The sequence below is a fragment of the Kogia breviceps genome, chromosome 2, assembly GCF_026419965.1.
Source record: "Kogia breviceps isolate mKogBre1 chromosome 2, mKogBre1 haplotype 1, whole genome shotgun sequence".
Taxonomy (NCBI): Eukaryota; Metazoa; Chordata; class Mammalia; order Artiodactyla; family Physeteridae; genus Kogia; species Kogia breviceps.
The window spans coordinates 163,442,291-163,465,189 of NC_081311.1; the positions used below are offsets into that span (position 1 = coordinate 163,442,291).

The 22,899-nt window shown below is 41.3% G+C and overlaps 1 protein-coding gene across 2 annotated transcripts in view; it reads right to left on the reverse strand.

Moving 5' to 3' along the window:
• Positions 1–22,899, reverse strand: part of HECW2 (HECT, C2 and WW domain containing E3 ubiquitin protein ligase 2) — a 408,801-nt gene that overhangs the window by 357,546 nt on the left and 28,356 nt on the right. The window contains exon 1 of one of the 2 annotated variants that reach the window (XM_067026482.1): positions 7,910–8,001. The exons of the other annotated variant lie outside the window; for it this stretch is intronic. The gene's annotated coding sequence lies outside the window, so the exon portion shown is untranslated. Of the gene's footprint in view, positions 1–7,909; positions 8,002–22,899 lie in introns of those variants that run through there. 2 annotated transcript variants of the gene reach the window in all.

Below are 22,899 nucleotides of genomic sequence, written 5' to 3' on the forward strand. Positions count from 1 at the left end.
GAGGGAGCTGTGAAGGAGGAAAGGTTTCCACACACTAGGAAGCCCCTTGACAGGTGGCGACGGGGGTTGGCGAAAGGGGAAAGGTTCGGAGCCACAGAGAAGAGCGCAGTAACAGGGTGCGGAGGGCAAAGCGGAGAGATTCCCGCACAGAGGATCGGTGCCGACCAGCACTCACCAGCCCGAGAGGCCTGTCTGCTCACCCGCCGGGGCGGTCGGGGGCTGGGAGCTGAGGCTCGGGCTTCGGAGGTCAGATCCCAGGGAGAAGACTGGGGTTGGCTGCGTGAACACAGCCTGAAGGGGCTAGTGAGCCACGGCCAGCCGGGAGGGAGTCCAGGAAAAGTCTGCAGCTGCCAAAGAGGCAAGAGACCTTTTCTTCTCTCTTTGCTTCCTGGAGCACGAGGAGAGGGTTAAGCGCGCCGCGTAAAGGAGCTCCAGAGACAGCAGCGAGCCGAGGCTATCAGCGCGGACCCCCAGAGACGGGCATGAGACGCTAAGGCTGCGGCTGCCGCCACCAAGAAGCCTGTGTGCGAGCACAGGTCACTCTCCACACCTTCCCCCCTGGGAGCCTGTGCAGCCCGCCACTGCCAGGGTCCCGGGATCCAGAGACAACTTCCCCGGGAGAACGCATGGCGCGCCTCATGCTGGTGCAACGTCATGCCGGCCTCTGCTGCCGCAGGGTCGCCCTGCATCCGTACCCCTCCCTCCCCACCACCTGAGCTCCCGAAGCAGCTGGTCCTTTAACCCCGTCCTGTCTGAGCGAAGAACAGACGCCCTCAGGTGATCTACACGCAGAGGCGGGGCCAAATCCAAAGCTAAACCCTGGGAGCTGTGCGAACAAAGAAGAGAACAGGAAATCTCTCCCAGCAGCCTCAGGAGCAGCGGATTAAATCTCCACAATCAACGTGATGTACCCTGCATCTGTGGGATACCTGAAGAGACAACGAATCATCCAAATTGAGGAGGTGGACTTTGGGAGCAAAGATATGTATTTTTTTCCCCCTTTTTCTTTTTGTGAGTGTGTATGTGTATGCTTCTCTGTATGATTTTGTCTGTATAGCTTTGCGTTCACCATTTGTCCTAGGGTTCTGTATGTCTGTTTTGGGGGGGGGGGTTAATTACTTTTTAAAAATTTTTTGTTAATAATTATTTTTTCTTTTAATAACTTGATTTTAGTTTACTTTAGTTTTTCTTAATATTATCTTCTTTCTTTCTTTCTTTCTTTTTCTCCCTTTTATTCTGAGTCGTGTGGATGAAAGGCTCTTGGTGCTCCAGCCAGGCATCAGGGCTGTGCCTCTGAGGTGGGAGAGCCAAGTTCAGGACATTGGTCCACAAGAGACCACCCAGCTCCACATAATATCAAACGGCAAAAATCTCCCAGAGATCTCCATCTCAAAGCCACCACCCAGATTCACTCAGTGACTAGCAAGCTACAGTGCAGGACACCCTATGCCAAACAACTAGCAAGACAGGAACACAACCCCATACATTAGCAGAGAGGCTGCCTAAAATCATAATAAGGCCACAGACACCCCAAAACACACCACCAGACATGGACCTGGCCACCAGAAAGACGAGATCCAGCCTCATCCACCAGAACACAGGCACTAGTCCCCTCCACCAGGAAGCCTACACAACCCACTGAACCAACCTTAGCCACTGGGGACAGACACCAAAAAACAACGGGAACTATGAACCTGCAGCCTGAGAAAAGGAGACCCCAAACACAGTAAGATAAGCAAAATGATGAAGACAAAGAAACACACAGCAGATGAAGGAGCAAGACAAAAACCCACCAGACCAAACAAATGAAGAGGATATAGACAGTCTACGTGAAAAAGAATTTAGAATAATGATAGTAAAGATGATCCAAAATCTTGGAAAGAGAATAGAGAAAATACAAGAAACGTTTAACAAGGACCGAGAAGAACTAAAGGGAAAACAAACAATGATGAACAGCACAATAAATGAAATTAAACATTCCCAAAAAGGGATCAATAGCAGAATAACTGAGGCAGAAGAATGGATAAGTGACCTGGAAGATAAAATAGTGGAAATAACTACTGCAGAGCAGAATAAAGAAAAAAGAATGAAAACAATTGAGGACAGTCTCAGAGACCTCTGAGACAACATTAAACTCACCAACATTCTAATTATAGGGGTCCCAGAAGAAGAAGAGAAAAAAAGGGGGACTGAGAAAATATTTGAGGAGATTAAAGTTGAAAATTTACCTAATATGGGAAAGGAAAGAGTTAATCAAGTCCAGGAAGCACAGAGAGTCCCATACAGCATGAATCCAAGGAGAAACAGGCCAAGACACATATTAATCAAACTATCAAAAATTAAATACAAAGAAAAAATATTAAAAGCAGCAAGGGAAAAATAACAAATAACGCACAAGGGAATGCCCATAAGGTTAACAGCTGATCTTTCAGCAGAAACTCTGCAAGCCAGGAAAGGAGTGGCAGGACATATTTAAAGTAATGAAGGAGAAAAGACTACAACCAAGATTACTCTACCCAGCAAGGATCTCATTCAGATTTGACGGAGAAATTAAAACCTTTACAGACAAGCAAAAGCTAAGAGAATTCAGCACCACCAAACCAGCTTTGCAACAAATGCTAAAGGAATTTCTCTAGGCAAGAAACACAAGAGAAGGATAAGACCTACAATAACAAACCCAAAATAATTAAGAAAATGGTCATAGGAACATACATATTATTAATTACCTTAAGTGTAAATGGATTAAATGCTCCAACCAAAAGACATAGACTGGCTGAATGGATACAAAAATAAGACCTGTCTGTCTATATGCTGTCTACAAGAGACCCACTTCAGACCTAGGGACACACACAGACTGAAAGTTAGGGGATGGAAAAAGATATTCCACACAAACGGAAATCAAAAGAAAGGTGGAGTAGTAATTCTCATATCAGACAAAATAGACTTTAAAATAAAGACTATTACAAGAGACAAGGAAGGATACTACATAACAATCAAGGGATTGATCCAAGAAGAAGATATAACAATTTTAAATATTTATGCACCCAACATAAGCACCTCAATACATAGGGCAAATACTAACAGCCATAAAAGAAGAAATTGACAGTAACACAATCATAGTAGGGGACTTTAACACCCCATTTTCACCAATGGACAGATCATCCAAGATGAAACTGAATAAGGAAACACAAGCTTTAAATGTTACATTCAAAAAGATGGACTTAATTAATATTTATAGGACATTCCTTCCAAAAAAAACAGAATACACATTCTTCCCAAGTGCTCATGGAACATTCTCCAGGATAGATCATATCTTGGGTCACAAATCAAGCCTTGGTTAATTTAAGAAAATTGAAATCATATCAAGTATCTTTTCCAACCACAACGCTATGAGATTAGATATCAATTATAGGAAAAAGTCTGTAAAAAATACAAACACATGGATGCTAAACAACACACTACTTAATAACCAAGAGATCACTGAAGAAATCAAAGAGGAGATCAAAAAATACCTAGAAACAAATGACAATGAAAACACGACGACCCAAAACCTATGGGATGCAGCAAAAGCAGTTCTAAGAAGGAAGCTTATAGCAATACAATCCTACCTTAAGACACGAGAAACATCTCAAATAAACAACTTAACCTTACACCTAAAGCAATTAGAGAAAGAAGAACCAAAAAAAAAAAAAAAAACACCCCAAGTTAGCAGAAGGAAAGAAATCATAAAGATCAGATCAGAAATAAATGAAATGACGGAAACAATAGCAAAGATCAATAAAATTAAAAGCTGCTTCGTTGAGAAGATAAACAAAATTGATAAACCTTTAGCCAGACTCATCAAGAAAAAAAGGGAGAAGACTCAAATCAATAGAATTAGAAACGAAAAAGAAGTAACAACTGACACTGCAGAAATACAAAGCATCATGAGAGATTACTACAAGCAACTCTATGCCAATAAAATGGACAACCTGGAAGAAATGGACAAATTCTTAGAAAACCACAACCTTCCGAGACTGAAGCAAGAAGAAATAGAAAATATAAACAGTCCAATCAGAAGCACTGAAATTGAAACTGTGATCTAAAATCTTCCAACAAACAAAAGCCCAGGACCAGATGGCTTCACAGGTGAATTCTATCAAACATTTACAGAAGAGCTAACACCTGTCCTTCTCAAACTCTTCCAAAAGATAGCAGAGGGAGGAACACTCCCAAACTCATTCTACGAGGCCACCATCACCCTGATAACAAAACCAAAGATGTCACAAAGAAAGAAAACTACACACCAATATCGCTGATGAACTTAGATGCAAAAATCCTCAACAAAATATAGCAAACAGAATCCAACAGCACATTAAAAGGATCATACACCATGATCAAGTGGGGTTTATCCCAGGAATGCAAGGATTCTTCAATATATGCAAATCATTCAATGTGATACACCATATTAACAAATTGAAGGAAAAAAGCCATATGACCACCTCAATAGATGCAGAGAAAGCTTTCAACAAAATTCAACACCTATTTATGATAAAAACCTTCCAGAAAGTAGGCACAGAGGGAACTTTCCTCAACATAATAAAGTCCGTATATGACAAACCCACAACCAACATCGTTCTCAATGGTGAAAAACTGAAACCATTTCCACTAAGATCAGGAACAAGACAAGGTTGCCCACTGTCACCACTATTATTCAACATAGTTTTGGAAGTTTTAGCCACAGCAATCAGAGAAGAAAAAGAAATAAAAGGAATGCAAATCAGAAAAAGAAGAAGTAAAGTTGTCACTGTTTGCAGATGACATGGTACTATACACAGAGAATCCTAAAGATGCCACCAGAAAACTACTAGAGCTAATCAATGAATTTGGTAAAGTAGCAGGATAAAATATTAATGCACAGAAATCTCTAGCATTCCTATACACTAATGATGAAAAATCTGAAAGTGAAATTAAGGAAACACTCCCATTTACCATTGCAACAAAAAAAATAAAATATCTAGGAATAAACCTACCTAAGGAGACAAACACCTGTATGCAGAAAATTATAAGAAACTGATGAAAGAAATTAAAGATGATACAAATAGATGGAGAGATATACCATATTCTTGGATTGGAAGAATCAACATTTTGATAATGGCTATACTACCCAAAGCAATCTACACATTCAATGCAATCCCTATCAAACTACCACTGGCATTTTTCACAGAACTAGAACAAAAAAATTCACAATTTGTATGGAAACACAAAAGATCCCAAATAGCCAAAGCAATCTTGAGAAAGAAAAACGGAGCTGGAGAAATCAGGCTCCTGGACTTTAGCCTATACTATAAAGCTACAGTCATGAAGACACTATTGTACTGGTACAAAAACAGAAATATAGATCATTGGAACAGGATAGAAAGGCCAGAGATAAACCCACGCACATATGGTCACCTTATCTTTGATAAAGGAGGCAAGAATATACAGTGGAGAAAAGACAGCCTCTTCAATAAGTGGTGCTGGGAAAACTGGACAGCTACATGTAAAACAATGAAATTAGAACACTCCCTAACACCATACACAACAATAAACTCAAAATGGATTAAAGACCTAAATGTAAGGCCAGACACTGTCAGACTCTTAGAGGAAAATATAGGCAGAACACTCTATGACATAAATCACAACAAGATCCTTTTTGACCCACCTCCTACAGAAATGGAAATAAAAACAAAAATAAACAAATGGGACCTAATGAAACTTAAAAGCTTTTGCACAGCAAAGGAAACCATAAACAAGACGAAAAGACAACTCTCAGAATGGGAGAAAATATTTGCAAATGAAGCAACTGACAAAGGATTAATCTCCAAAATTTGCAAGCAGCTCATGCAGCTCAATATTCAAAAAACAAACAGTCCAATCCAAAAATGGGCAGAAGACCTAAATAGACATTTCTACAAAGAAGATATACAGATTGCCAACACACACATGAAAGAATGCTCAACATCACTAGTCATTAGAGAGATACAAATCAAAACTACAATGAGATATCATCTCACACCAGTTAGAATGGCCATCATCAAAAAATCAAGAAACAATAAATGCTGGAGAGGGTGTGGAGAAAAGGGAACCCTCATACACTGTTGGCGTGAATGTAAATTGATACAGCCACTATGGAGAACAGTATGGAGGTTCCTCAAAAAACTAAAAATAGAACTAGCATACAACCCAGCAATCCCACTACTGGGCATATACCCTGAGAAAACCATAATTCAAAAAGAGTCATGTACCACAATGTTCATTGCAGCTCTATTTACAATAGCCAGGACATGGGAGCAACCTAAGTGTCCATCGACAGATGAATGGATAAAGAAGTGGCACATATATACAATGGAATATCACTCAGCCAAAAAAAGGAACGTAATTGAGTTATTTGTAGTGAGGTGGATGGACCTAGAGTCAGTCATACAGAGTGAAGTAAGTCAGAAAGAGAAAAACAAATACCATATGCTAACACATATATATGGAATCTAAGAAAAAAAATGGTCATGGAGAACCTAGGGGCAAGATGGGAATAAAGACACAGACCTACTAGAGAATGGACTTGAGGATATGGGGAGGGGGAAGGGTAAGCTGGGACAAAGTGAGAGAGTGGCATGGACATATATACACTACCAAACATAAAATAGATAGCTAGTGGGAAGCGGCCGCATAGCATAGGGAGATCAGCTCGGTGCTTTGTGACCACCTAGAGGGGTGGAATAGGGAGGGTGGGAGGGAGGGAGATGCAAGAGGCAAGTGATATGGGAACATATGTATATGTATAATTGATTCACTTTGTTATAAAGCAGAAACTAACACACCATTGTAAAGCAATTATACTCCAATAAAGATGTTAAAAAATAAAATTTTTTTAAAAATAATAATAATAATAAAGGAAATCGTGTGTGTATGTCGGGCAGGGAGGAGTGTAATAAGGGCACTCCGTACTCATAACTTTTCAGTAAATCTAAAAAGGTTTTTTTTTTTTAGGCCATATAAAACATAAAGTGAGGCAGGAGCTGTTGTGATGACCACTGTTGTGATGACACTGGTGCTGATGATGGAAATAGAGGGGACACAAGTGACAGGTGGGTCTCACAGAGGAGGGCAGAGTCCCTTCTGGAGGTGCTGCACAGGCCCCCTCAGGGTGCAGGAGCCACCTGGGGGAGGGCCTGCAGGTTGAGCAGGTTGACACCTGGGTCCAAGCCCAGCTCCTTCACTCCAGGCTGTGTGCCCTCAGCAGTCTCCCCGTCTATGACACTGACCCCTCACTGCTGTTGGAAAGATCTAGTAAGACAACAAAAGTCAAGTGGTTCGCACCCAGAGGGTGCAGGCCCGCCACGTACCCACTCTCTACGACTGGTCCCTGAAGTCAGCCGAAGACAGGGACGCTTCTCTGCTCATCATGTGCTCTATGGTCAGTTTTCTGGGCAGATGGAACAGGGTGCCTGCTTCCCGGGGCCGCTGCGTCCCGCCAGGTCTTTGTCCTGCTTCTTACTCAGCAGTGCGTTCCACGTACCCTGCCTTATCTAGGACTGGGGCAACCTTGTTCTCGCCACAACTCTGTACCCATTTCACAGGCAAGGGAACTGAGGGCCAGATCACCTTTCAGGCGGGCTCTTTATTTTGCAAGTGTTCGAACCTGACTTGCCCACGGCAGCGTGCGGAACCCTGGTTTTGAGTCTAGGTCTCTCCGGCCCTTTGGCCCGGTAGATAAAAACCGCGGCTCCTACCAAAAATAAAAAAATTAAAAAACACTTTTTGGTTAAGGTTTCTACCTATGCAGGCAGATTATAACACAAGCAATTTTCATAAGTGTTGCTTCTACAGACATTTTCCCAGAAAAGCCTACAAGAAATGGCAAGCAAAGTATATTTACCAAACGACCTACCTTGTTTCAGGCAATGCTATAATATTCTAGGTTGAACTGGCCCATGGACCATTTCTCACGAGGTGTGTGAACCACCAGGTAAAGGCAAGAGAAGGCATGATTCAGCGGTTCGAGGGGACAGTCATTTGTCAGGGTCTAGTTGACAGGCTTCACTGATGAGCAAAGGACCTTAAAGGAAAGACGACAATGTAACCTGCTGGGCTACACTGACTTCTGAGGCTTGCCCAATTCTTGGGTTTTCAACGGTCAGAGAAGATTTGTTTCTTTGTCAGTTCTCTGACCCTGGCAGTACTCTTGACCCTGGCTCCCTGCTTACCTTTCTGAACTGTATCTCCGTCTGTAATCTCAGGCTGGAATCTGACACTAGTCTGATTAACTCATCTACTGGCTAGTGCCCTGGCCATGCAGAGGTAGACGGACCGGCTTAGATCCTAATTCTTGCTTAGTAGTCTCCATCCACACTTCATTTCCTGGTCCTGATAATCAGTTTTATTACAAATACAGTCAATATAACGATGCTAAACCTTATTTACACCCAAGAAGATTAACAACTAAAAAGAACTTCTAATGAAATCAATAAAGATTTTAAATCTTTCATGCCTTATTTTTTGCATGTAAGCAAGACAGTGCTAAACATTCAAACTTCCAATTAGGATAAAGTCTAAGGATTTGTCTTTTTGCCCAGTAAAAGTCCATAATCTGCAAGAGCAACTAGGAAATTCAATAAAATCCAAATGTTCTTCTCATCTCCATCACAGCAAGCCAGGTAAACAGCTCTATCTGCTGAATAAGTTAAGAAAGAGCCAAAGAAATGCAATACCATAGGGACAAAAAACTAAGTCTCACCGTGAAAACAACCAAGAGACACACCCACTTCATTTTATTAGGAAGAAACACAATAACTCTTATAGCCAAAGATAGGGGCAGGAATTTATGTGAAAAGAAACAGTAACTAGATGCTATTTTTCACAAACATTTATATGAGATCTTAAAAGATCAAAAAATTTCAAGCTATTGTTAAAAAGTGGCAGACTATAGAAAACACAACTATTTTGAATCATTCCACTCTAGGAAGTAGAAAGACTAATATTTGTAGACACCACATAACAGAGGTTGGCTTCTATTTGTTGCTCAAACTCAATTCCAGATGATGAACCAGAATATACAAATGCTTGAATTCAATACGCTTCTTTATATATGTGTATATTTTCCCCACACTACATCAAGATTTACATCTCTGCAGTACTATATGGTTTCAAGTCATCTAAATATAATATCCAGTAATTTTGTTTAAATGGTAAACACAATTATAAATTACTTTTAAACTTAGATGTGTAATAATTACTCCCTGATTTGGAAGAGTAAATATGAATTGAAAATTACACTAAATTCTGAGGAAATATAATTTAATATAGTCATGCATTCCTTTCATAAACTTCTGCAATCTGACTTCAGGATTCAAATCTTGCCTGAAACTCTCCTCTCCATGGTCATCGGTGACCTCCTTCATTTTATAAGCAATACTTCTCATTCTTGAATTTCTTTTCCTAGCATTTCTAACTGTTGACTATCACTCTTTCTTGACATTCTCTACTAATAAAATTAATTCGTATAACGGGACCCACAAAATGGAGACCACCCCAGTGGTCCAGACCACCTCACAAATCTAAACCTAAGACAGCCTGCACCTTATGGGAAACATCTGTCAAAGTATCCTAACACATCAATCACAGTCCTCCAACTTAGCTTTAACCAGCTTCCCTTACCCTAGAAAACAGGATCTGCTAGCCAGGATGTCCCCAACCTCCTAGCCAATCACGCCTTCCTTCCCTGCTGCCTCTTCTAACTCTCTATGAAACTCCCTCTTGCCCCAAATCCCTCAGGAACAGTGCTCCACTGCTTGTGGGGCACTGAACTCCCCCAATCCATGGATTATTTCTCTTGAATAAAGGACATCAAGCTCATTACTAAACTGTATTATTTTTGTCATTTGGTATTTCTCTCCAGCTTTCATAACCAAACACCACCCTGAATCACTTTGTACCCTTCTCTTCCTTATCTCAGTTAATTCAAATATTACTATGGGAATACCTCAGACCCTCAGCTGCCTGGAAATCCTTCTAAGTTTTCCTTACGCAGCTCTCTGGTCCACTTCCATGACAACTATTTCTTATTTCCTTTACTCTCCTCAAAATTTCCAGACAGCCTCTATCTGTCTCACTCACAGAAGACAATCTAACCTTCAACTTCAGAGAAAACAGAAATACAGCCCATTAGCAGAATAATCTTACTATTAAAAGAAGAAGTGGGCTTCCCTGGTGGCGCAGTGGTTGAGAGTCCGCCTGCCGATGCAGGGGACACAGGTTCGTGCCCCAGTCCGGGAGGATCCCACATGCCGCGGAACGGCTGGGCCCATGAGCCATGGCCGCTGAGCCCGCGCTCCGCAACGGGAGAGGCCACAGCAGTGAGAGGCCAGCGTACCGCAAAAAAAAAAAAAAAAGCAGCAGCACCAAATACAGAAAATGGTACCGGGAGTTATTTTACTGTTTCCTAAATCACCACTTCCAGACATGACCCCTTTGAGAGGCAGAGAGAAGTCCTTCCTGTCTTCTGCTTCCTTGTGGTTCCTTAAGTGTCTTTGCTCCCTGGCCAGAGCCCTAGACTCCCGCTCTCACCTTCCTCTGCCGCCGCCCCAGAGTCTTGACCATTCAATTCCACTGGATTCTCCTTCAGTGGAAGAGGGTTGGAGGCCAGAATGGCAGTGAAGGGGAGAATCTTTCCACTTCAGAGAATCAAGAAAAAGGAATTTCCAGATCCAGCCTGAGACTGAAGTCTAAGTCTCTGGAACCCTCTCAACATAACCCTAGACCCTGAAACACCAAGCCCCAGGAAGGCTGAGAGTAGTGGGGCCCAACGGGAGGAAAATCCCGTCCTTCCTCATGGGCTCTTAGGTTTTACTACAGCTGCTTTCTAGGAATCAAATTTAGATAAGCTAGAAGCTAACAACTGTTTTTGCAAGACATTAGAAAATGTATTTCACATGCAAATAATGCTTCTTCTCCAGAAACACCATTTTGTTCAAATCCTGCTCAACAGCATGGATTACACTCAGTAATTCTACTATATCTGAAAGAGTTTTGAAACCCAGTTAATTAAAGTTGTGGGTTAGCCAACAAAAGTCAGAAACGTAAGTTTATAACCCCCCTATAACCTGAAGGTACTGGGACTCTTTCGAGTTCTTCAATCATTCATCAAATATGTATGAAGCCTCTGTCTCATGTCTGATACTATATTAGGCTCTGGGCACACAATGGAGAATAAAACAGATACATCCACTGCTTAAAGACTATTGAGGAGATGGATTAAAAAACAAGTAAACAAGTAAGTAGAGCATTACAAATGGTAACAGATGTCTGCATTACACGCTGCAACAATATTATACTCCCAGGCACTACCCAGTTGCCATCAGGCTCCTTAGCAGGATGAAGCAATGACCAAGAAAACACAGTAGAAAATTGTTCCAAATTGTTCGTCTAGAAGACATCTGCATTTAACTCTGATTTGTAAAACAACAGTCTGGAGAGGTCTATAGGCTGATGACTCACTGGACCAAAGGGGACTCTTACACAGCTTAATATTCAAATTGATGCCCCACATACTACATGAGTGTTTAACCAAAGGCACCATTAACTTGAGCCATCAACAATATCCAAGCCACACAAGTCTCAGAACACATTTACATGACAGTTGTCATTTTCACATAACCAATAAAGTCTCTTCAGTCAGTAACCTCAGCATCTCACTCAAATGACCCAACCCCAAGTGGACAGAAGCCATGGAGTTGTTCACCAGGAAAGGTACCTCACAGACATCTCAGAGGGAGGTGGGAGGGTTCTTTTTTTTAAAGATTTCTAAATTACAATGGCAGAAAATAAGCAACTCCTGATTTACCCTCCTTGGCTCATTGTCTTCTCAGTGACATTTTCATGGTCCTGGAAGCTCCACAAATGGTTCAATGGCTTATCAAAAAACTGGAGAAACATCTCCTAACTAACCCCATTTCATCTGAGATCTAAATCGAAGAAGGAGAGAAGTAATCAGAATTTCATCCCAAAATATGTGTGCCCCTCCCACCCCAGTCTGGGCTTTGCACACAGAGGGAAGCAAACTACTCCCTCATACTGCTTTCTAAAGCAGCTGGGAGCTACTCTCCTACGCCAGTACTCTTCTTGTACTAATTCTACTTTAATGCCCACAAACCACACTTCCCAGCAGGCAGTGGGGCTGAGAGGTACTCTGATCCACAAAAATGAAGTCAATCATTGGATAAGCTCAGCCTAGAAGAACAATAAGCAGTAGGCTCCGTGGCGTACAAAACTGCTGGCTTTCAGATCATGCAAGAAAAAATTCTCACCCTTATAAAAAGATAACAAAGACAAGAGATCAGAAAATCCCTGCTTTAGACAACAGATCCACAAACAATAAAGACCACAGTAACACAGTACACAGCACTCAGCCCTCTAGCTTAAAGGCCGAAAGGAGATTTTAAAACCTAAAAGGTAAACCCAGAATAAGGACACCAAGAATAACGATAAATATGACCTACGTCAAGAATGAACAGATTTCTCCTCATGTAAGACTAAGTAAGGAAGAAAAATCAATATAGGTCCTATCAAAACATCTCACTTCATAAAAGGCACAAGTTATATACAAAATTTTATCAGAGGACAGAATGCACTTCAGATCTATGGGAAAAGGAAGAACTGGATAATAAAATAACAACAGCAACAATAATAATAAAAAGCACAGAGACTATGACTAACTACTTGGAAAGAAAATTCATAGGCCCCATAAAAATACAGGCATACCTTGCTTTATGGCACTTAGCAGGTCTTCAGTTTTTAACACATTGAAGGTTAGTGGCAACTCTGCATCAGGCAAGTCTGTTGGAGCCATTTTTCCAACAGCATTTGCTCACTTTGTGTCTCTGTGTCACATTTTAGTAATTATCATAATTTTTCAAACTTTTTCATTATTATTTTATTTGTTACAGTGATCTGTGATCAGTGATCTTTGATGTTACTATTAAAATTGTTTGGGGGAGCCACGAAATGCACCCATGTAAGACGGTGAACTTAATCGATAAATGTGTGTGTGTTCTGACTGCTCCACTGACCAGCCATTCCTCTGTCTCACTCCCTCTCCTCAGGCCTCCCTCTTCCCTGAGACACAATAATATTGAAATTAGACCAGTTAACAACCCTTCAATAGTCTCTAAGTGTTCAAGTGAACATAAGAGCCGGGTGTCTCTAACTTTAAATCAAAAACTAGAAATGATTAAATTTAGTGAGGAAGGCGTGTCAAAAGCTGAGATAGGCCAAAAGCTAGGCTTCTGTGCCAAACAGTCAGCCATGCTGTGAATGAATGTAAAGGAAAAGTTCTTGAAGGAGATTACAAGTGCTACTCCACTGAACACACAAACGATAAGAAAGTGAAACAACCTTATTGCTGATATAGAGAAAGTTTTAGTGGTCTGGATAGAAGATCAAACCAGCCACAACATTCCCTTAAGCCAAAGACTAATCCAGGGCAAGGCCCTAGCTCTCTTCAATACTATGAAGGCTAAGAGAGGTGAGGAACGTGCATTAGAAGAGTTGAAGCTAGCAGAGTTTGGTTCATGAGGTTTAAGGCATGAAGCCTTCTCCATAACATAAAAGTGCAAGGTGAAGCAGCAAGTGTAGTAGTTGCAGCAAGTGATCCAGAAGATCTAGCTAAGATTATGAATGAAAGTGGCTACAATAAACAACAGATTTTCAATGTAGACAAAACAGCCTTACATTGGAAGAAGATGCCATCTAGGACTTTCATAGCTAGAGAGGAGAAGTCAACGACTGGATTCAAAGCTTCAGTGGACAGGCTGACTCTTTTGTTAGGGGCTAATGCAGCTGGTGACTTTAAGTTGAAGCCAATGCTCATCTACCATTCTGAAAAGCTTAGTGTCCTTAAGAATTATGCTAAATCTACTCTGCCTGTGCTCTAAAAATGAAACAAGACAGTCTAGATGACACAACATGTTCACATGTCTGTTCACAACATGGTTTACTGAATATTTTAAATCCACTGTTGAGACCTACTACTCAGAAAAAAAAAAAGATTCCTTTCAAAATATTACTGCTGGGCTTCTCTGGTGGCACAGTGGTTGAGAGTCTGCCTGCCGATGCAGGGGACACGGGTTCATGCCCTGGTCCAGGAAGATCCCACATGCCGCGGAGCGGCTAGGCCTGTGAGCCATGGCCGCTGGGCCTGCGTGTCCAGAGCCTGTGCTCCACAATGGGAGAGGCCACAACAGTGAGAGGCCCACGTACCACAAAAATAAATAAATAAATAAAAATTAAAAACAAAATATTACTGCTTATTGACAATGAACCTGATCACCCAAGAGCTCTGATGGATATGTACTGTGAAATCAAATGTTGTTTTCATGCCTGCTAATGCAACATCCATTCTGCAGCTGATGGATCAAGGAGTAATTTTGACTTTCAAGTCTTATTTCTGCTTAAGAAATACATTTCATAAGGCTATATAGCTGCCACAGATAGTGCTATTACTCTGATAAGTCAAGGCAAAGTAAATGTAAAACCTCTAGAATGGATTCACCATTCCAGGTGCCATTAAGAACATGTGTGTGGGCTTCCCTAGTGGCGCAGTGGTTGAGAGTCCGCCTGCCAATGCAGGGGACGTGGGTTTGTGCCCCGGTCTGGGAGGATCCCATGTGCCGTGGAGCAGCTGGGCCCGTGAGCCATGGCCGCTGGGCCTGTGCGTCCGGAGCCTGTGCTCCGCAATGGGAGAGTCCACGGCAGTGAGAGGCCCGCGTACCACAAAAAAAAAAAAAAAAAAAAAAAAAAAAAAAAAAAAAAAAAAAAAGAACATGTGTGATTCATGGGAAGAGGACAAAATATAAACATTAACAGGAGTTTGGAAGAAGTTGATTTCAACCCTTATGGATGACTTTGAGGGGTTCAAGACTTCAGGGGAGGAAGTAACTACAGATACAGTGGAAATAGCAAGAGAACTGGAATTAGAAGTGGAGCTCCAAGATGTGATTGAATTGCTACAATTTCATGAAAAAACTTGAATGAATGAGGAGTTGCTTCTTATGGACGAGGAAAGAGAGTAGTTTCTTGAGATGGAATCTACTCCTGGTGAAGATGCTATGAAGATTGTTGAAATAGCAACAAAAGATTTAGAATATTACAAAAACTTTGTTGATAAAGCAGCAGCAGGGTTTGAGAGGATTGACTCCAATTTTGAAAGAAGTTCTACTGTGGTAAAATGCTGTCAGACAGCATTGCATGCTACAGAGAAATTGTTTGTGAAAGGAAAACTCAGTCAATGTGGCAGACTTCATTGCTGTCTTATTTTAAGAAATCACCACAGCCACCCCCAGCCTTCAGCGACCACCACTGTGATCAGCCAGTGGCCATCAACATCGAGGCAAGACCCTCCACCAGCAAAAGGATTATGGAGTGCTGAAGGCTCAGACGATGGGTAGCATTTTTAGCAATAAAGAATCTTTTATTCAGGTATATACATTATTCTTTTAGACATAATACTATTGCACACTTAGTAGACTACAGTATAGTGCAAACATAACTTTCATATGCACTGGGAAACCAAAAAATATGACTTGCTTTATTGCATTTTTGGATTTACTCTGGTGTTCTGTAAGCTAATATGCAGTATCTCCAAGGTATGCCTGTAAACTACAAAAGGATTCAAGAGTTAATTTTTTTTAAAAAAAGAAATCATCATGTCATCTACTTTAAACATTCTGTTTAAATTGCATTAGTGGCTTTCCATTGCTCTTCCTATAAACGACCAAAATCTACAACAGGACCTAGAAGTCCATACATGGTCTGGCTTCAAAATTCCTCTCCAGCCATAAACTTGACACAATCACACTTCATCTTCATGTCCGTGCTTCAGCTACAATGGCCTCTGCCAGGGCCTGAAATGCCCTCCTCCACTACCTCCTTGTTGTGATTTAACAATGATCTTACTTCACAGTTTATCTCAAGGTCACTTCCCGAGAAAAGCCATCCTGGGTCTCCCTGAGCAGGTCAGTTACCTCCATTTCTATATTACCACTTACCTCTCCCTCATAAATTAAGGGCTACTTTCCACTAGATTGAAACTCCAAAATGGTAAGGATTATTTCTTTTTTTCACACAATTGACTTAGCACCACCATGTAAGAGGCACTCAGTAAAGATCTGTGAAATCAATGTGAATGAAGACTTGAACTAAAACATGGAAGATAATATAGTCTTAAGGTGGAGACAGACATCCTGAGCATAAAACAGAGACAGAAACCATAAAGAAAAAAACTGATCAATCTGACTAACAAAAAAAAAAAAGAAAATCTCTATCAAAAACATTTTGAACAAACTTAAAAGTCAAATTTAAAACTGGAGAAAATATTTGCAGTACCACTGATTAAAAGTCGATAGCCTTAAAAAACAAAAAGCTTTTTACAAATCAATAACACCCCCAAAATGTGCAAAGGACACAGAGAAGCAGTCTCAGAATAATAGTTTCTAAACAAAGAAATTCAGTATCAAAAGAAAATTTTTTTAAATTTTATGCAAAAATGATTTTTTATCTACCAAATTGACAATTTTTTTAAATTATAATTTTCACCATTAGAAGATATGAAAACCAAATTTCATATATTCTAAGTGGGACTATAAGATTTGTAGAACTTCCCTGGAGGTCAGTTTTGTAATAGGTACAAAAGTGAATATAGCCTTTGATGTAGCAATTCCTCTTCCAAGGACTTAGCCCAAGGGAAAAAAAAAATCACTAGAGAATTATTTATTAATAATGAAAGACTACAATAATGAGATACCACTACACATCTATTAGAATGGCCAAAATCCAGAACACTTACAATACTGAATGCTGTGAGGCTGTGGGCAACAAAAACTCTCATTCACTGCTGGTGGAAATGTAAAATGGTACAGTCACTTTAGAAACAGTTTGGTGGTTTCTTACAAAACTAAACAGCTCTTAACATATGATTGTGCAACCACACTCCTTGGTATTTATCAAAAGGAGCTGGGAACTTGTGTCTACGCAAAAACCTGCCCACAGATGTTTATGGCAGCTTTATTCATGATTGCCCAAACTTGGAAGCAACCAAGATGTCCTTCAATAGGTGAATGGATAAATTGTGACACATCCAGACAATGCAATATTATTTAGTACTAAAAAGAAATGAGCTGGCAAGCCATGAAAAGTCATGGAGCAATCTTAAGTGCATATTACAACATGAAAAAAACAGTCTAAGGAAACCATGTGCTGAATGATTCCAACTGTATGACATGCTGGAAAAGGCACAACTATGGAGACAAAAAGATCAATGGTTGGAGAAGGGGGTAGATGAACAGGTGCGGCACAGAGGATTTTTAGGGTAGTGATATTATAATGATGGATATACGTCACTATACATTTGTCCAAACACACTGCATGTACAACACCAAGAGTGATGTTGATAATGGAGAAGGCTGAGTACATGTGAGAGCAGGGGCTATATGAGAAATCTCTGTACTTTCCTCTCAATTCTATTGTAGCTAAAAACTGCTCTAAAATAATTGTCTTAAAAAATGAAAAACTGAAAACAATAGAAGAAACAAATTTTAGGACATAAAATGCCAATGAAATCATGTAATAGAAGAATATTCAATGACATGGGAAAATATTACTAATGTAATAAGTTAAAAAGGTGGGTTTTAAACAAAGTCCTACTATATAGCACAGGGAATTATATTCAAAATCCTGTGAAAACCATAATGGAAAAGAATGTGAAAAGAATGTATATATATGTATAACTGAATCACTTTGCTGCCCAGTAGAAATTAACACAACATTGTAAATCAACTATACTTCAGTAAAATAATTTTGTTTTAAAAAGGTGGGTTTAAAACCAATGTAATTTTGGTTTCCTTATGTAAAACATGTACATAGGGAAAAAGAAAGAAGATTGGGAAGATATACTAAAACGTCAACATCAGCTATCGTTAGGTGGAGAATTATGGTGACTTTCATTTGGTTTTATTTTACATTTTCCACAGTGAACATTTATGCTCTGTAATCAGAGAAAAATTAATAACAAAAATTAATAATAACTAACACTATTATAAAATATGCTTACCATGTGCCAACTACTATTCTAAGCACTTTATATATATTACCTCATTTATCCTATGAGGAAGGTAGTAATCCTATGAAGTAGGCACCATTCTTATCCCCATTTTACAGAAGAATGAATGTAATTTAAACGAGACAAATCTTCATTTGCTAATTGTCTTAAATATGATTAAGAAAACTAACATTTTCCAAACAGCAACCACTTGAAAACAATAAAGGCACTACATCTATATTAAAATCAGAGCCTCCAAGCTCACACTTGGGCCATGGGCTCAGATTCAGGGAGAGAAGGGAGAGAAGAAAGAGGCTATAATCAGCCGCAGTGAGAACACAGATAAATTAGGGATTTTGTGCCACACTTGCTAGTTTCCCAACGTAAGCAGAGTTCTGAATTCAGCTGTAGAACTTTATACTGAACCCTATATCCTTTCTGAACTGTAAAGAGAATCTTCCTTTCCAGGGGATTACATGAGCATACTTTTTGAAATGAGTGTCTCATTTCATAGCATTCCTCATGAAAAAGAACTCCACATACTGCAACCACTCGAACATGATTAATTCACCAAAGCCCTTTTCACCACAAGTCAATGCTACACATACCCTCTCTTTTTCCTGACGCTGACTACATGCTGGCATATCCTCTGTGTAACATGGAAGATTCTCAGCTTTCTGGACATTTAGTCACTGCAAGCTATGATCCAGCTGATAAACCTGCCAGGTTGAAGACATTGTGCCTTTGAAGGCCAACATCTGCCATGGTGGTAGTAACAAAAGATGACGCTCACCCAGCAAAGAATCACTTGGAAATATATTTGATGGACAAAAATATCAGAAGCTACTCAGCTTAGCTGAGGGAGGCATGAAAAAAACTGGTAAGCAATTATTTACTATACCAAATGTATAAAGTAACACATACTTGTCATTCAATGGGCACCTACTCTACACCAGGCACAGTATTAGGCTCTTAATATATTATCTCATTAGGGCCTCACAACAACCTTGGGAGGTATGAATCAACCCTACTTTTACAATTATGGAACTCAAAAATCAGAGATTAAATAACTGGTCACAAAACGAATAAGCAGGAGAGCTAGGATTCAAATCCACATCCACCTAATTCCAAATCCAATGCTCTTTTCACTGCACCATATTGCCACCCTCCATCTAGCAGTTCTCAGTTGGACCTCCCACCTGAGGGAGCCAGTAAGATACACCTGCTGTCTGCCAATGGCTTAAGGTATTTGCTTCAGCAGCACATATCAGAGTCACATCTGACTCGTCCATCCCTCAGAAATATCTAGGGATGTGTGGGAGTCTCATATGAGTGGAAGAGGGTCAATTCCTTCACCATCATCCCAGATATAAACATCTGAAAAGCTAAGAAATGTATATTAAAATATTTATATCAAGCTGTCGTGAACACTACTAAAGCTAATGCTGGGCTAAAGTGAGTTATCCACCCCTAGAGTTCAGCTGATTACTTCTCACGGGGTTATGCAGTAAGTGGGCCCCTCTGCCCCAACCCTCCAGAGTCATGGAACAAACAGGCCATGCTACTGTGCTTAGGGAGCCCCGGTAGAGTTAGGATGCAAACAACCGAGGCATGCTAAAGGTTTTCTTCATAGAGCTTTCCCTTCACGTTGAAGCATGACTTCAAAAATGTAACCACCTGATATCACAGTACAAAGAATATACGAAGCAGAAAAAGGGAGGAAAGTATTTGAGCACACCAGCCTATGACTAAGAAAATGACAAAAAAGAAAAAAAGCACTTTAAAAATAATTTTCTTGGTCTTTGAGAAACATCTCTCTCAGTCTTCCCGGAAGGAACAGTGTGGGGAAGGTTAATATCTAACAACTGTACTGACCCAAGAGTTTACAATAAATACCTGAAATGCTTTCACTCTAAGAGGATTTGCCTAAACATGCTCTTTAGTATCTGCAAGTGCTTCACAACCTGATGAGTCTTTATCACCCAACCAGTTAACATGCAGAGGACAGTCTCACAAAAATGATTTCCAGGGCTTCCCAAACCTAATTTATTTACGAACCTCTTGAAGATAGTGCCGAATGCAGCTTCTGAGTCAATAGGACCAGAACAGAGCCTAAGGTTCTGCAATTCTACCAAGCATCCAGGTGGTGCTGATGTGTAGGACCACTGTGTAGTAACACATGCCTCAGCCACGGTTCCTTCACTGAGATTCCCATATGCCTGTGCTTCCCACCACTGCCCCAGGGAACTGAGCTTTACAGAAATTTATTGTGGGTTCATTTTCTTTATAACCTAAAAAATATATATTTTACTCATCCAACACCAAGACTTCTCGTTTGAGGAAATAATTAACAGGTATTTCGAGAAAATTAGTTTTCTTAAGTCAGTTTTTCTCAACACGGAATATAGAGACATCTTCTTGGCGGGTCCTCAAGAATAATTTTCCATAAAAGAAGTCCATGCAGTGTCTTCTTCATCAGAGCTTTACCCTACTCAGCAGCACAGCCAAAATCCAGCTGCAGAAAAAGGACTGCCGTCTGGGAACAGACAAAGGTTGGGAGGAAGGGTAATTCTGAAAGTCAGAGATTGACTTCCATCCCTGCAAACTTCTGAAACGGATTAATGAATAAGTGATCTGTGAGAAATTAGGGGCAATAAAACGAGGCATTCACTAGAAAACAGAATGGTTTTGCTAAGAACAAGTTACACCACTTTCCTTTTCGACAGGCTTCCTAAGAATGGAGGCTATGACAATGCTTTAGACAGACTATCTAGATTTCAGCAAGGTATTTCAGTCTCTTAAAACAGTCTGTGGCCTAGAAGAGGAAATGCAGCCTAAATAATAATGCGCTGCACAGATTCACAGGTGCTTAAACAGAACATGCAGACAATGGATTGAGGGCATAATGGCAGCCCAGTAAGTGATCGCTTCACAGCTCCTTCCCTTCTCCCCTCCAATCCCTCCCAACTTCCAACCAAATTAGAAACAATATCACAGTGACATGTACTGAAACTGAAATTCTTACATGTACTTTAAATGTAGACAGAAGTAAAGTCACTAGCATCAGAACTTGACAAAAGAAGGATTCAATTTCTCTATACTTTGAAGAAACCACCCTTGATAAAGCCCCAGTACTTAAAATTTAATGGCATTTTCCCTGTATGAGTTATTTATGTCAACTGTTTACAATGGCAACTTCAGTGGTCACGAGTAAAGAGAGGTTGGAAATAGAAAAAGGAGGTAAAGTGGATGCCACAGAAGCAGTAGAGATTTTTCCAATTAAAACTTGGGAAAGATAATGGAAAATGGGCAACAGCAAATACTGTATTTCCAAAGTGTACGGCGGGGGGGGGGGGAGCGTGAAAGAGCAGATATCTGCTGTCCCACCTTAAGTATCCACATTATTTTGCATCTACAGGACAACAAAGGGTCTCAGGAGGTAGCACTCAGGAGTTTTTATTCTGAATCATCAATCAGAAAAGGACCAGCTTTGCAAAACACACCAAAAACTTCCTTCTTGCTATGCTTATACTCTTCAGTAAATCAAAGTTATGCACACACCACTGAACTACAAGAAAGGAGAAGCTTCCATCAAACAACTTATGATAGAAAGAAATTAACTATTTAAAATGTCTACAGGACAGACCTTCAAGATGAAGAACGAGTAAGACATGGAGATCACCTTCCTCTCCACAAATGCATCAGGAATATATCTACATGTGGAACATCTCCTACAGAACACCTACTGAATGCTGACAAAAGACCTCAGACTTCCCAAAAGGCAAGAAACTCCCCATGTACCAGGGTAGGGCAATAGAAGAAAGAAAAAACAGAGACAAAGAATAGGGACAGGACCTGCGCACCAGTGGGAGGGAGCTGTGGAGGAGGAAAGGTTTCCACACACTAGGAAGACCCTTCGCAGGCGGAGACTGCCGGTGGCGGAGGGGGGAAGGTTCGGAGCCACAGAGGAGAGCGCAGCAATAGGGCTGCGGAGGGCAAAGCGGAGAGATTCCCACACAGAGGATCGGTGCCGACCAGCACTCACCAGCCCGAGAGGCTTGTCTGCTCACCACCGGGACGGGCAGGGGCTGGGAGCTGAGGCTCAGGCTTCGGTCGGAAGCCGGAAGAGGACTGGGGTTGGCTGCGTGAACACAGCCTGAAGAGGGATAGTGCGCCACGACTAGCCGGGAGGGAGTCTCGGAAAAGGTCTAGAGATGCCGAAGAGGCAAGAGACTTTTTCTTCCCTCTTTGTTTCCTGGTGCGTGAGGAGAGGGGATTCAGAGCGCCGCTTAAAGGATCTCCACAGACTGCCGTGAGCCGCGGCTATCAGCGTGGACCCCAGGGACAGGCATGGGATGCTAAGGCTGCTGCTGCCGCCACCAAGAAGCCTGTGTGCGAGCACAGGTCACTCTCCACACCTCCCCACCCCACCCCGGGAGCCTGTGCAGCCCGCCACTGCCAGGGTCCCGGGATCCAGGGACAACTTCTCCGGGAGAACGCACGGTGCACCTCAGGCTGGTGCAACGTCACGCTGGCCTCTGCCGCTGCAGGCTCACCCCGCATCTATACCCCTCCCTGTCCCCAGCCTGAGTGAGCCAGAGCCCCCGATTCAGCTTCTCCTTTAACCCCGTCCTGTCTGAGCGAAGATCAGATGCCCTCAGGTGACCTACACGCAGAGGCGGGGCCAAGTCCAAAGCTGAACCCCGGGAGCTGTGCGAACAAAGAAGAGAAAGGGAAATCTCTCCCAGCAGCCTCAGGAGCAGTGGATTAAATGTCCACAATCAACGTGA